Source organism: Zonotrichia leucophrys, unplaced genomic scaffold, assembly GCF_028769735.1.
Source record: "Zonotrichia leucophrys gambelii isolate GWCS_2022_RI unplaced genomic scaffold, RI_Zleu_2.0 Scaffold_328_57872, whole genome shotgun sequence".
Lineage (NCBI taxonomy): Eukaryota > Metazoa > Chordata > Aves > Passeriformes > Passerellidae > Zonotrichia > Zonotrichia leucophrys.
The window spans coordinates 31,173-42,652 of record NW_026992533.1 but is presented as its reverse complement, the minus strand read 5'-3'; the positions used below and the strand labels follow the sequence as shown (position 1 = coordinate 42,652).

General features: G+C 49.9%; 1 long non-coding RNA gene across 1 annotated transcript; it reads left to right on the top strand.

The window, feature by feature from the left end:
- The first annotated feature begins 9,604 nt into the window (after positions 1-9,604).
- Positions 9,605-10,429, top strand: LOC135441527 (uncharacterized). The gene is made up of 3 exons (XR_010438499.1): positions 9,605-9,678; positions 10,231-10,266; positions 10,391-10,429. It is a non-coding gene; the product is annotated as an uncharacterized LOC135441527 (long non-coding RNA).
- The last annotated feature ends 1,051 nt before the right edge of the window (positions 10,430-11,480 follow it).

Sequence of the window (11,480 nt, the reverse complement as noted above, 5' to 3'; positions counted from 1 at the left end):
GGGCCTCAAAGTGTAAAAAGGCCTCCACGGTTCCATGAGGCCCTGCTGTGTCACAATGGACTTTTGGCTCTATGATGCCCCAGAGTCTCACAATGGTACCCCTGGTTCCAGTGGACCCTTCATTTCATGGAGACTCACACTGTTCACTGGAGTCCCCTTGATTCCACAAGGCCCTGCCATGCTGTAATGGCTCCTTGGTTCCAGTGGGTCTCAAAGTGTCAGAACAGTCTCCATTGTTCCATGAAGCCCCAGAAAGTCACTGTCATCCCCTTGGTTCCACAGGGCCCCACAGTGTGACAATGGACTCTTGGTTTCATGAGGTTCCTCAGTCACAAGGGTCTCCTTGGATCCACAGTGTCACAGTGGGCCCTTGGCTCCATGTGGCCATGCTGTGTCACAATGGCTCATGGTTCCATGAGACCACACAGTTTAACAAGGGACCCTTGGTTCCCTGAGACCTTGCTGTGCCACAGTGCACTTCTGGTTCCATGAGCTCTCACACTGCCAGCAGCAGTCTCCTTGGTTCTGCAGTGTCACCATGGTCCATTTGTTCCATGAGTTTCTGCAGTAGAACATGGTCACCTTTGTTCCGTGACGTTCTGCAGTGTAACAATGGATGCATGGTTCCACAGGGCCTTGCTGTGTCAGAATGGCCCCTTGGTTTCAAGAGCTTTCTCAGTGTCACAATGATCTCCTTGGATCTGCAGTATCACAATGGGCCATTGGTTCAATGTGGCCCCAATGGGCCAAAATTAATTTTGGTTCCATCAGGTTCTGTCGTAGACATCTTTTTGTGAAAACCCTTTCTTAGGATTTTTTTCCCTTCTGGAAAGCTGAGGCCTCAGAAACAAAATATAAACAATGTTTATCTGCTGCTGTGGAATGCATCAGCTGGATTTTTGATTGGCCTATCTTGAATGTTTATAATTAATGGCCAATCTGGCCAATCAAGGCCAAGCTATCTCGGACAGAGTCTGAGAGACTTGTCTTTGGTTATCATTCTTTTCTATTCTATTCTTAGCTAGACTTCTGAGAAGAACCTTTTCCCTCTATTTCTTTTTAGTAAAGTCATAATGTAATATATATATCATAAAATAATAAATCAGGCCTTCTGAACATAGAGTCAACATTTTCGTCTCTTCCCCATCCAAGAACCCCTGTGACCACTGTCACAGGGATTCACTGTGTCAGAATGGACCCTTTGTTCCATGAGTTTGCACAGTGTCACAGTTGACTCCTTGTTCTGTTAGGCTCCACCATCACCAAATCTCCAAAATATCAGAAAAAGTTCCATTAACACTAATTTCCTATTAACAAGAGTATAATTTATTCAGGCATAGGGTCTAGTGAGGGATAACCCCAAACTTAAGTGGATAGGTAATTCTACCAGCATCGCTAAAAGTGTTTTGCAATTCACTCATTACCATCAGACACACTGCAGGTTCCCAGATTCAGTCCTTTTTTATGTCACTGCATTCTTGAGCCAGATGTCTTCTTCTTGTCTTCCAGCCATCCTTGCTGTGAAAGCAGGCCCTGCATGCCTTGTTCCTGTGCTAAAAATTCACAGGCAATGTAAAAATTGAATAAACCCTTTTGGTATCAAGGCCAAGGCTTTGTGTGGGCAGGCAGAGGCAGGCAGGAGGCAGAGCTGTCAGCAAAGGAAGGGCCCAGCCAGGTGGGGCAGCCGGGGGATGCCGACAGCCTGCAGGGACAGAGGCGCAGGGCAGGGACACCGTGGGACAGCCTGGGCTGCACAGGGCACAGGGATGGGCAGCAGCTGCAAGACAGCCCTGCCAGAGCCAACTTGGGCAGCCCTTTGGCCAGGGCAGACACAAAGAGCACCAAAGTCCCAGAGGCTCATTAAAGTTGGTTCTCAGTCTTCAATTATCGAGTTCTTGAGGTCTTGGTATTCTGTTTCTCAGCCTCTTCTTTCTTCATTTAGCACAGTTTATGTCTTAGTAACCTTGGTGAATTCCAGAGGACTCTGATAAGAACAACTACAAGTGGTATGGCTGGTGCACAGTGTGGCATAAGTTGTTCAGATACATTGCTACAACTCCCCCTTCTTCTTCTTGCACCAGCCAAACCCTTTTCGCTGTATTTTCTACCAAGCTGGTCACCAATTTCCTTAGGCATGGAATAATACAAAGCAATATAAGAATGACTTCTAGTAATAACAAAGCTGTCTTTATTTTGTCTTTCAACCATCCAGTTATTCCCCATCCCTCAAACCATTCATCCAAGCCCCAGTCATTCAGGGTCAATTTTTTCATGTTATCTTGTAGTTTTTTCAGTTCCTGTGAATGGATGCAGACTGGCCAGAGAGATTCAGCCAACACATTCCTTCAAAATCCTCACACCTGTGCTCATGTGCTAACAGCAAAAAATCTATAGCAGCTCTATTTTGCAGTGTGCCATGTCTAATACTATCTCCATCAGTGAGCATTTGATTTAAAATAGCTGAACTTGTGTTCAGTGTGGGAATCCACAAAATCAGAGAGTTTTGGGGAAGCTGCAAAAGGCAGGCCTCAGAGACAGCAGAACTGTGATTAGACCTAAGCAGTAGTCATGAGATAGGTCAGCAGAAAAATTATGCAAAAAGTAGAAAGTAAGGACGAATAGAACTATGGTCTGTGTATTAACGCTTGTCTAGAATAACTCCCTAAGATACAGAAAAGTTTTTCTAACAAGATATTAGGAAGTTTGAAGCTTAATAATGGAGCTCTGTGCATTGTGTTTTAAGGCTTACAAGCAGGTATTGTATTCGAAATAAGCAAGCATTGTTTTAACGAAAGGTACTTGTGCTTATAGTGGTTGGATAGAACTGCTGTCAATATGCTTTTGCTTTGTGTGATTGGTCAAAAAACTTATAAAGTAAGTTGTACTATTAAGTTCTTGGTCTGCTGCTTGGGATGTGAGCTGCTGGCATCTTCCCATTGACACAACCATGTAATGAGACTGATGCTGAAAAATAAAAGAGCTCAAGGCACGTTCCACAGCAGTCCCGTCCCGTTTGTGGTTTGTACATAGCCCCCGGCTCTCTCTATACAAGAGAGACTGTGCAAAGTACTTTACATTATTTGAATTTCATTAATTCCAATATCATATATATTTCAAGAATTGCTCTCAAAAATGAACCAAACCCCCCTGTCTTAAGGCACTTTCATAACAACACATACACATACCTCAAAAAAAGACCTCCAGTACTTGATCAGAATCATGAATCTAAAATTGTTGAAGGGCCATACCCTCTCATTATGTGGGGGACAGAATATGCTTGTGTTTCTACAGATACAGGACCCCGGTGGATTCCCAGAAGATTTATCAGTGCCTACATAGACCACAGATCTGAAGATGACTCCTCGAATGAACAGGAAGTCAGTTCCCTCTCCCACCGTGCCAAAGAAGCAGCTTTCTCTTGGAGATGAAGAAAAAAGAAATTCACATATCCAAACATTGTGGCAAGGACACTCATCACATGTAGATATATCCCACTGATAACGTCCATGTCAATCTCAAATGCAGACACACCCCTCCCTTTTCTATCCCTCTCCCAGTGACCCTTTATCCCTACCCCTCCCTCCTTCCCGTCTTGAAACTACTCCTTTTTCCTCTCCCTCAAACTTTCCTTAAGAAAGTGAAGGGAGTGACTGGGAGGAGTTGGTAAGAGCTATAGGGAGAACTTAAGAATATTTAAGAATGTCTTAAAATAAGTCAACTAATGTGTGCTTTTACCATTCACAAGTGAAAACTACCTTAGCTTTCTCCTTTCTATGGAAAGAAGAAGCATGATTCTTCCTGCGATACCCTCCAGGGCACCCCGCAGCAGTGCCAGTGCCACCATTGCCATCATCTTTATCAGCACCCTAATCTGTATCCAAGTGACCACCAGCTGGATCATCCCTCAGCCAAAACAAAACATCTGGGTCACTTTGGCAAAGTCATTAAAGCCAGACAATCTTTGCATGGCCATGGGAAGCGTAGAGGATCTACTCTCAACAAGCCTGGTGGGAGTTCCCCTGTCACCAAAGGACTGCCTGTACCTAGGTAAAAAACCCAACCCTGTGGACACCTGGGACAAATGAACGACGATCCTCCCACACCATGTCTCCACAGGATTTGCTTTTCCAGGCCCAGGATGGTGGTAGGGGCAGTGGCATGAGGCACAGGGTTGGTCTCCAACCATCCAGTGGCGGTTTCCACCATGGTCAGCGCATGGTGCTTGCCTTGGTGTGTCTGGGGCAGTGTGATGTAGTCAATCTGCCAGGCCTCCCCATGCTTGTACTTGGACCACCGCCCACCATACCAGTGGGGCTTTGGTGGAGATTTTTTCAGAAATGGCTTAGAAGGCAGCTGTGAGGAGTAAAATTCTCACAGCCTGTTTCTGTAAACAGCAGAAGTTCTCAGGTTGTTTTTAATTACAAGTAAAGTGACAAACATGAAGACCTTGAGAACCTTGCATACCAGAGTTCTCAGGCAGCTTTCTCATAACAAGTAGATAGTATATCTTTGGCTGTTTTGGGAAAGCAAAAATAATTTTGACAACCCAAATCTTGGTATTGGAAACATAAGGAGGAGTTGGTGTGTTATCTCTGACCTATTGTGAGCTCGGGTTTGCAATATGCATGCACTTAATTAACACTGTTATAAAAAGTGATTGATTGAGTGAATAAACGGAGTCAGATGCTGAATGTTGAGAATTTAGCTGCTAGAAAATGGAAAAGTACAAAACCATGGCTAATTCCAAGTCCTGCACCTGCACAGATAGCAGTGTCCTTGGGCCTAGCTGTGGTATAATAACAAACAGTGAAAGAGACATGAGAAAAGAGAGATGTAACCCCTAAGGAATGAAGATGAGTTAATGCTATAGTTTAACCAATAGATTGCTTGGCTTACAGAATATTCATAAGCTTATTATTTGCTGTATAAGTGTTTGATACTTTCTTCAATAAACTGGACCAGAAAGACCTGAGGGACCGGGACCGGACCGGACCTGAAGGGCCTGTGATGAACCAACTGGTGTCCTGGTCCCCTTCCTTCGACAGCTGAACAAGGAAGTTGGGTCTCTCCCTCCATCTTCAATAGGGCTTCACTCCCTTGGCCTGCTTGATGGCAGCACACGTCTCACAATCATGGATAACCTGTGAAATACTGTCCATGGTTAGATCCACCCCTCGGTCTCGTGCCCACTTATAGGTGGCATCTCTGCCCTGATGGCCTGAGGCATTATGGGCCCATCGAGCTAGGAATAACTCCCTCTTACATTGCCAATCTAAGTCTGTCTTCGACACCTCTATCTTTGCAGCTTGGTCTACTTGCTCATTGTTTTGGTGTTCCTCATTGGCTCTGCTCTTGGGGACATGGGCATCTACATGGCAGACCTTCACAGGTAGCCTCCCTACCCGGGTAGCAATGTCTTTCCACTCTTCAGCAGCCCAAATTGGTTTTCCTCTATGCTGCCAGTTAGCCTCTTTCCACCACTCCAGCCATCCCCACAGAGCATTGGCTACCATCCATGAATCAGTGTAGAGGTAGAGCTTTGGCCACTTCTCTCTCTCAGCAATGTCCAGGGCCAGTTGAGCAGCTTTGAGTTCAGCAAGTTGGCTTGATCCAACTTCTCCTTCGGTAGCTTGTGCAGCCTGTCGTGTGGGGCTCCATAGGGCTGCTTTCCACTTCCGGTTCATCCCTACAATGCGACAGGAACCATCAGTGAAAAGAGCGTAGCGTGTTTCCTCTGGGGGCAGTTGGTTGTATGGAGGAGCCTCTTCAGCACGTGTCACTGGTTCTTGTTCCTCTTCATCCCTCACCTTATTCACCCATAAAACATACTGGATAACAGACACAGTAGCCTTGGTTATAGGACCCATGCTTAGATAAGGGCCTACAAATGGGAGAAATACAGCCATGATTAGGTGCCACCCAAACCAGGGCATGCTGGACCACATGGTGTTGCTTAATGAGGTTTCCATAGCGGCACACATACAAAAAATTAGATTATTCAATAACTGTTTTTCCCTTTTTGTTTCTGTGCCCTCTAGCTGCATGTTAGGCGCCAAAATCTGTCTTGGTTTGGAAAGACAGGAGTCTGCTAAGGAAGGCAGGAACCTCCCCTGAAATGGAGAATGTAAACCCTCCCCACCCCTCGGCATTGCTATAAATTTTAAATAAGGGGCTCTCAGGCAAAAATATGGGAGCAGGAAATAACAGTTCTTTAATAGGGGAAAAAAAATAACGGATAAAATAAACAATGCAGTACACTAGAACAACACTGACAGAGTCAGAACCCAAGCTGACACCCTGTGGGTCAGGGTGTTGGTGGCAGTCCAATTGGAAATGTGGCTGCAGCCCTCCTGAAGCGTCAGATGTGATTCTGCTGGAGCGGGGGGTATCTGTAGAGAAGGATGTATTCTTCCTCTGAAGATCCAGTGGGAGAAGAGAGAGCTGGTGTTCCTCTGGGGAATTCCGTGGAGAAAGCCGTGCTGGTGTTAGCATTCAAAAACACATAATCAAGGGGGATTATATGCAGTGCTTTATATTAAGAGCTCCGGGAATCGGGATATATTCAACCCAAATCTGACTCCGACCATACATCTGAAATGATCATGTTTTATACTCTATCGTTACTTTCATGTTAATTATTAAACTTATACTGTTCTATTGTATACATAAATTTAGCCCCTCTCTGAATTTCCAACATACTTTCTCACTATTCTTCTTATGGTTATATAATAATTTCATTTAATTACTAAACAATCATCACATCTAACAATTATATAATTTATCATACTGCTTACACATGTGCAGTTGATCTGGGAAAGCACAAAGCCTAACATTCTAGATTCTATCTTTAACTTTTTCCAGGGTTCCACTATCACTGGTATCTCAAAAACCTCTGGATTATATCTGGGTAGCAATTCTTGGCTCCTCCCTCTGGGCGGAGCATCTCACAATGTCATGCAGTGACATTCAATAGTCTGTTATCAGCAGATGTCCCCTCCCGAGGGAGGTGTGAATGTGGTCACTCAAAGAGAGAGATAAAGCAAACTGCCCACTTGACAAAAGATAGTCTGCCGTACAGATGGTAACTGAAAACACCTTGCATTGCAATCTTCAACACCAGCGCACACCAGATCTTGGCAGGGAATTTGCTGCCACTTGGAAATTGCCAAATGTTAACTTTGTGTGCCAGCAAACTGCTAGAATTATGCTGTGCAGGCATCTGAAAAATTCCAGATCTGGGCACTGGCGGTGTCAGCAAACATAAGATTGGGCTGGTCTAGGCACCAGGTACTTGCCTGGTTTGGCTTTCTTTGCCAGCAAATTGCTGCACTTGGGCTGTGGTGGCACAGGGAAATGTCCAGATCTGGGCATGGGTGTTGCCATCAAATACCAGGTCTGGGTGGTGACAGTCTTGGCACCAGGAAATTGCTGCGTTTTGTCTTCTTTTTCCAATAAATTGCTGCTCCCCCATTGGTGCATCCCGTGTCACCCCACCTTATCTCCAGTCCTGGCTCCCTTCTCCATTGGATCATTTGTACCCGGACCCCTCCTGCCTTCCTCCAGTTATATACCCTGGCCCCAGCCCTGCTCCTGGCTCTTCGCCTCTGGTTCCCTTCAGCAGAGGTTGTGCTCCTGCTTGCTCCTGTTTCCCTCTGCACCCTCACTTCACCTGGACCCTTGGATTTTCCCTTAATAAACCCGGCTGGATCTGCTGTGTGAGGAGTCCTCTCGTCCCTCTGCTGAGGCTTTCATTGCACCATCCGGGCTCAGCGTCTGCTGGGCTGGGGGAGTTGTCAAGGCAGCCCCAAGTGGAGATGCTTTTGGTGCTGCAGGCACCTGACAGCACCTGCCGGGGGAAGCTGCTCTGGCCACCCGCAGCAACCAATTCCTTTTCCCAAGCCGCAGCTAGCTCCCAGCGTCCTCCTCCGCAGCCCAGAAAGAGAGGGAGCAGCTGCCCTCACCCTGTCCTTTACCGCATCCCAATTCTCATGGAATGTCCCCCCTCGGAGAGGAACTCCCAGAGAAATTCGACCAGATCCCCTCCTCCCCTGAGCTTGATCACTTCTTTTGTTTCTGAAGGGCCCAGTCCATCAGAGCAGTGGTATTGCACTGACTGCTGGGACACCAGCAGGGGATCACCCCACACTGCCCAGTGTGCGCCAGGCTCAACAAGGTCTGCTTCCCCCCTGATTCCACCAGGCCTCTTCCCTGGGCTGTGGTTTTGATGGATAGTGGGTCAGGACAGTGAGAATCTCCTTCATCCATTCATTCACTATTTAGGGTCCTCCAGACACTTCCTCAATTTCTCTCCAAGGTGACCTCAGCCTACCAATGATGTCACAGCTCTTGTCCATCTGGTCAAAGAATCCCCCAGGAGGACACTCTGGTGTCTCCTCCAAGGGCACAAAGCAGCAAAACTCCCAAGGAAAATCTTCCCTCTTGGGTGAGTTCCAGAGCAAATATAGTCAAGGCAGTGGCCTGAAATGTTTTCCCAGCTGGGTCATAACACTTCCCTGATGGATCCACATTGCCCCTGGGGAAAGAGATGTGCAGAAGTCTTCACTAATGTCCTGGAATGTCAAACAGGAATCACAGCCTTGGACAGCTCTTGGGAACCACTTCACTGTGGATTTTCCTTCCTGAAAGCCCAAGATGTCTGAATGTCCTCCTGGTGCCTCAGGGCCTGGGTAAACAGGGCTTGTCAGAGATGCTGGCAGGGCACCAACACCCCTCTCCTCACAGGGCACCTCTGTTACCCCAGTTAGCTCCAAGTGGCTGCCTGAGGACAGGTGCCCATTTCCCCATGTCCCTGGGATGGGCATATCCTGCTCAGGGCCAGTGCTGGCCGGGGCCCAGAGCCAGGGCCATGACTAAGGGTCTCTGGGAGGGCTCCGTGGCTGCAGGTGTGACAGGATGAGGGGCAGAGCAGGGCATATTCCCCTCTGGACAGTGCTCTGGGCATGGAGCTTGGTCGGGTTTGGCGACTGCAGGGAAAGGGGTATCGGGTTGTGTGGATGTGGGAATTGTCACTGCTGAGCCATTCCCCAGCCCTCAGCCTTGTCTGCAGTGATCAGCATTGCCCAGTGCTCCCCAGTGTCTGCAGTGCCTGAGATGCCAATCAGCCACCTGATCACATGTCCCTTGTTCCCCTTGTTCTCCCACATGTTGGGTTTGGGGCCGGGCTCAGCTCTGGGGTGTCCCCCAGGGAAAGCTCGGGGAGGGGAGGGGCAGCAGGAGATGGGGGATCTGGCACTGGGGGCTGTTGAAGGATGGATTGTGTTGGACTGGGGGTTGTCCCCACAGGGTCCCCAGGTGCCTTTGGCTCCCTGCCTGCCCCCCTTGGTGCCCCAGGTGCCTGAGCCATTCCAGGAGCAGCTGCCCCGTGCAGGAAGCTGGAGGGATGCCGGGCAAGGGGGCTGGATCCGTGCCACAGGTGGTGTGGGATGGACTCTGTGCCAGGACTGGGCTTGTAGCCAGGGCTGGGGGCTATGCCAAGCTGGGCTTTGGCCTGGGGGCTGGCAGGGAGGGTGCAGGGAGGAGTCCCGGCAGGGATAAAGGTCCTCTTCACCTGCTGCAGCCTCAGGCAGCGCTGCCCAGAGCCAGAGGAAGATGAAGGTGGCTGTGCTCAGCATAGCCCTGCTCTTCTCCATCCTGCTGTGCCCCCGGGCACAGGCCAAGGTGAGGCACCAGCCAAACGCTGTCCCCACATCCTGCCCTTTCTGGCCTCCCATCCCACCCTTTTGGTCCCTCCTCTGTGTCCCATTCAGGGTCCCCAGGTGTCCTCCCACTGACCATTCCTGAGGCCTTTCCTTCCATGACCCCCCTCAATCCTTTGCCTTTCTTCCTGGCCACTGCAGAGTGCTCCCCCTGTACAATTCCCTGACTCACGTCCCACTCCCACAGCATCTCCCAGTCCTGTTGCTTTTGTCCCCACCCATCCTCATTCTTCTGTCGCCACCAAGCCCCTCTCTTGCACTCCCATGTCCCTACACTTCAATTCCTTTCTCCTCCCCTGTACCTCACACCCTGCTCCTTCCATACCCCCAGCCCTGTCCCCTGGGCCCTCAATTGACCCCAGATCAGTGTCTTTGGGTCTCCCCCCACCTCAAACAGATCTCCTTGGAGGCCCTGAATTCCCATCCCTCTGCCTGTGCCCTGCTCCCTGCACCCGTGTCCTCCCCCCAGCCCCACAAGGTCCAGTCCGGACCCAGCCTTTGTTCTCCTTTCCAGGCACTCCTGGAAGGAACCCAAGATGATCTCCGGGAGGTGAGTGGGCTGCTACCTTTGGAGGGCACCCCCTCAGGGAACTGGAGGACAGTGGTGTCCCCCCATCCCTTGCTGGCACTGGGGACATCCCAGTGACCAGCGAGGTCTCCTGGTCTCTCTGCAGTTGGATTTAGACAATGTTGTGGTCCTGGAGACGCCTCTGGTGGGTACCACGTGTTCTGCTGGTGTCAGACCCTCCCCTTGCATGGCCACCACAGCCCAGGCCCTCCCAGTGTGTCCTAGCACAGCCCAGTGCACGCCTCCTGACAGCCCAGAAAATGCCCTGCCCCACGGCTCCTCCCCAGGGAAGCCTTTGCCCAGGGCCCTGCTGCATTCCCATCCCTGTCATGCCAGGACCCCCTGGATGAGCCAGGACGCAGCCCCTGCCCCAGCTGTGCCTCTTGGCCTGGAGCCCAGTGCTTCTGGGCAGCAGCACAGCAGCTCCTGCACCCCATTGCTGCCACAGCCCCTTCCCCAAGGCCCCCCTGCTCTCCCCTGCCTCCCAGTGCAGCCCGGTGCCCCCAGTGTGTCTCTAATGCTGCCTTTTCCCCAGCCCCCTGTGGCTGAAGAGCTGCAGGCTCTCCTGCGGCAGAAGCGCCTGGCTGCCGCTCTCCATGGATAGGTGAGCAGCACTTGGTGCTCCTTTGGCTCCCACATGATCCTGTGGGGACCCTGGAGTGTTCTGCTTGGGCAGAGTTTGGGGCCAGCAGAGGGACAGAAAGGAGCTTTCACTGATTGTTTCTTGGGGGTGCTGCTCCGAGAAGCCCCCAAGTCTTTCCTTGCACTTGGGCAGCTCTGGGAACCCCACAGTCCCCCTGGGGGCAGTGAGGTTCTTAGGCAGGTTTTGGAGCATCCCAGGGCTTATGGGGTCTGGGAATCCTGTGGATCTGAGGGGCCAAATCCTGTCCTGGGTTTATCCAGAACCTCAATTCTTTTCACCCTCTAGAAACAGGGGTGGGCACACAGCCCCTCAGCTGTCCCAGGGGACACAGGGGATCACATTTTGGGCTCTTTGTCTTAGGAACTGTTGGTGAAAACCATGTCCTGTCCTCCTCCAGTGGCATGAGGAGATGATCACCTCTGGAGAAATCACCTGATCCCCTCTGAGCCCTGGGCCTTTTTCCTCAAATGAGAAATAAACCCTTTCAGCAAAGCTACACTCTGTGTTTGTGTGTCTGTGTCCGTGTGTGTGTTCCAAAGGAAATTTCCCTAAA